We start from the raw sequence: 4463 nt of genomic DNA on the forward strand, positions 1-4463 counted from the left end.
GCATAAAAGATTTTTAATGAAGTATCATTTTCAATTGATAGAAACAGCTTTCTAACTATTTTTTTAAATGTTTTTTGCATCTTCGTTCTGAACAAGATCTAAAAAATAACAATATTACCTCAAAAAAAGTTTACCGTTTAACACAAGCGCTTCATCATAAGAGTAATATCATTTATTTATTATTGCAATCACTATACACTACTTTACGTGTTTATTTACATTAATGATAATAATAAGTTAAAAGAAAATTAAATTTTATCAAATTTTAATAATTCACACAAGTTTTCTACTAACACTGTTGAGTTGAAACATTTTTTAAACACATATTTTTACATTTTCAACATTACACGTAAGACTCGATAAATTAACTAAATATAAGCATTATTTTAGAAAATTTTTATGTTTCTAATTTTTTCGATATTTATTTTTTAAATCTATAATAGATTTATCTATGATGTTATAGTTTTAACCGAGAAAATATTTAAAACTTAAAATTTTATATAAACACATTAGTAGCAAATTGGGCGAGGTTTAATCATTGCACTTCGGTTAAACTGACCTCTGCGATTGTTCCAAATACGAACAACTCGGCCGTACAATTTCTCCCATGGGGAACATGCGTTCGCGCAGTCCCCTTCATTAATATATAAATAAGTATTTTTTGGAACAAACTAACTTTTGGTTTGTTCCCCCTGGAGTGATTTAAATAAATCGAAGGGCGATAACTAGTAAAGGGGCGAAAGGGGAGGGTGCAGCTTTAAAATTACTAATTTTTACTATTTACTAATGGCTATTTTACTAATTTTAGCTTGTTATTAAGTAGTTGACCCTGAGGTAAAACTTAAACAAAAAAAAATCCATTTGGTTTACGTAAAATATGGGTACGATTTTAAAGCCTAGGTGTTTCCCCTAATATTTTATGAATCATCATTTATTTTTTTTTATATTTATACTCTTAACCCTAACTTCCTTACCCAAACTTATTAAAAACTAATAAAAACATTAAAAAAAATATGCTGACTCAGCATAAATTGGAGGATTTCCGTTACATCAACAAAAGGACTCGTAAAGTATTTAAAAAAAATAAGTGCTTATGACTCCTATTTTCGAGTAAATTACATAATTTTATTCATACTTTTACCATTTAATAACTACATAGGATATAGACGATCGGAATCACTCTCATCATTTCATAACCTGAAATATATGCTATTCGGGATCATAATTGGTTTTTAAAAATCTATGTTATCTATTATTAATTATCACCTTATGATATTTCCAATTGTTTTTTGAAAAGTCACTTAATTAGACTTAAAAATAAAACTATACAGGAATGCCACTTTACCTGGAAAAACCTCGAGTTTGACAATTTAGGCAAAAAAAAAAGGAAAAACATTAATTTATTTATAATATTAATTCACTATAACATATTAAAATTTGCCTTTAAAAAGAAATGATAATGATTTTTTGAGTTTGCACTTTTTGATTTTGTTCAAAGTGCGAACTCAAGCAGAAGTCTACTGTTTTTATAAAGTGGTTTATGTTTTATAGTGAAAACACATACCTTTTTTAGATTTATTTAAGCACTGACGAGATCTTTGACCGAAAGTTAGTTTGTAAAATAAATTTTTGAAAGAATAAATTCACTAACTTGCTTATAATATCTCTTAGCATTGAAATTAATAATTTTACTGCATTAACAGAAGCTATTGGTGCAAACCACTTTTCAAGTGAGATAATCAACCAGTCGGACAAACTTCCTCAAACTAGATCAGCAATGATGCTTTAATATTTATTTCATTATGTGTAAAATAAATTGTTCATTCTTTTGTAGTATTTCTAATCTCTGGTATAGTAATTTTAGAATATACCTATTCATAAAATAATTAAAGTTTATTGTGCGGCTTAAATAAGTTAATTAGCATTAACTTCTAAATGTCCGAAATTCGTTATATGAGAGATTGTTATAATGTCAGGTTCAGTTAAGATTTTAGATAAGTAACGTACGGTCCAGATCCAGTCAAATTTCGGCCCGCCAAGTAACTTGAAAACTACTTGTGCAAAACAAACAAAATTTAGTATTTTGATACTTAATATAATGAAATACGCTTTTTAATTTGGTTTTCAGTTCAAAATAGTACTTCCTAGATCACGATTATACTAAATCATTTTATTACAGTTTTGCTCGAGTTTTTTAACTTTCTTATATGTTAGTTTTTTGAATTATGCAGCTCACAAGTACATTTTTTTAACAAGTCGACACTAGAAATGATATTTTAGTAAATATGGCTTGCTGACTATAAAAGTTGTTCACCACTAACTTAAAGGTTTCATTAGTTTCAAAACAATTCATATTTAAACAGAATTGATTACAGATCACACAAGGCTATTTAATGATTAAGTATTTCAGTACACATCACTGGGCTTATAAGAAAATAAATGTAAATTATTTTCTTAAGCCCTGTAACTCATTTTGAACGCAGCCAAAAAGTGCGTGTATAAGGAGTACCAAACTAAATTACATTTCAAACACAACTTTTTACTTAAGGGCAATTTTAATTAACATTTCTGAAAAGGGGGCGATCTAGTAAATGAGTTTAGGAAACCCTGCTTTAAATTGTGTTAACAGCAAGGTTTCCCAAAGTGAGCGATATCGTCCCCCTGGGGGCGATTTTAGTAAGTCGGGGGCCATAACTAGTAAGGGGGCAAATGGGGGGCGATTTTATAATTTTGGGCAGTCAGAAAATTTTTACTTTCTATCTTGTTATTTTACTAATTTTAGCTTGCCATTAAATATTTGACCCTGAGGTAAAATTTTGACAAAAAAGTCAATTTTGTTTACGTAAAGTATAGGTTTCATTTCGAACATGTAGATAAGAATGTAGAGTTTTTTTCAGAAAACGTCGTGATGAGAAAACAAAACAGTGTAAAGTTACAAACATGTTCAAGAAATCTTGGATGGACAATTAGCTTCTTATTATCTGTCTCTGATAGTTTCTAAACAAGGACTGCCTCACACCAATGGGAAAAAAAAACGTTTATTCCTGTCTTAAAAACAGTTCTGGAAAAAGTCATTCATTATAAAAACACCAGTAATGTTTTACGTTTTATTCCCTTAAGCAACAACACTGTGAAAAGACGTATAGATGAAATGTCAGAATGTGTTGAACAAAAGTTACTTCGTATGATGTGCAACAATTTTTTTTCGATGCTGGTTGACGAGTCCACTTTGCCGGAAAATAAATGTCTTTTTCTTGTTTGCGTGCGTTTAATAGTTGATGATACAACATACGAAGAACTAGCGTTCTCCAAACTAATGGAAACGCATAGCACAGGAAGGTTTGTGTTTGAAAAATAAAAAAATATTTTGAAGTAAATAAAATACCTTCAAAAAATTTTATAGGAATTGCAACAGTTGTTGCTCCGTCTATGATAGGAAAGTATCGTGAATTAATCACATATTACAAAGAGTTAAACCCTGATATATTTACTATTCATTGCTTATACATCGCCAACATTCAGTTGCAAAAAATTTGAGCGTCCGTTTAAATGACTCATTAAACTTTGTGATAAAAGCTGTCAACAAAATAAAAAGGCATGCTTTACAAAGTCGTCTGTTTAAAGAGCTGTGCAATGACAATGATAAGGTTTTTGATAATGTATACAGAAGTGAAATGGTTATCAAAAGGAAACTGTTTAGAAAGTTTTTTGCTGTTTTTTGATTCACTTATTGTTTTTTTTTTTTTCTGAAAAATACAAGGTATTGGCAGACAATCTTGTTAAAAGAAAAATAGACATTGCTTAAATGTCAGACTTGTATGGTAAGATCAACAATCTGAACAAAACTTTACAAGGTAAAAACTTAAACCTTTTAAAATTTAAAAGTAAGATAACCAGTTTCAGAAATCAACTTAAACTGTATGGAAACAATTTCAAAAATAATCAGTTATCACAGTTTACAAGTTTGGAAAACTTAAAACTTTAAATAAGTGAAGGTGAAGTAGAAGTATTTTGGATCTCATCTGGAACAGCTTAAATGTGATATTGATAAACGGTTTACTGACATTTTTCAATTAAGCGTCCTGAAGTGGATTATGTATCTCTTCGATGCAGATTTTTTTGAAGTAAACGTTGACTTACAGAAAACTTTTTCAGACTTACAAACTGACCTTGAACTTTAAGAAAAATTTTCCAAAGAACGATATGAAAGGTTTTGGACTCAAAAAAACTAAGGCAAAAGTATACAATCATTTGTTGTTGAGGAAGTTCCTTGGGAGGAAGTTAGATTGTTGTTTATAGTTTTTCTTTATAGCTATGTTGTTGAGAAAGCTTTCAGTTCACTTATAAACATCTTTAGCAAAATATATAATCTAGATATTTGTAAAGGAGGACTTGATGCTTTATTTGACTGATTTAGAACTAGATATAGAAAAACTTGCAAGCAGTCATGAAGGTCATCCTTC

At 29.1% G+C, this 4463-nt stretch overlaps 1 non-coding gene across 1 annotated transcript; it reads left to right on the forward strand.

The window, feature by feature from the left end:
• Positions 1 to 477: 477 nt before the first annotated feature.
• On the forward strand, positions 478 to 636 carry LOC145841787 (U1 spliceosomal RNA). The gene has a single exon (XR_014370163.1). It is a non-coding gene; the product is annotated as a U1 spliceosomal RNA (small nuclear RNA).
• Positions 637 to 4463: the final 3827 nt, after the last annotated feature.

Source organism: Thalia democratica, chromosome 7 (assembly GCF_965202585.1).
Source record: "Thalia democratica chromosome 7, ktThaDemo2.hap1.1, whole genome shotgun sequence".
NCBI lineage: Eukaryota > Metazoa > Chordata > Thaliacea > Salpida > Salpidae > Thalia > Thalia democratica.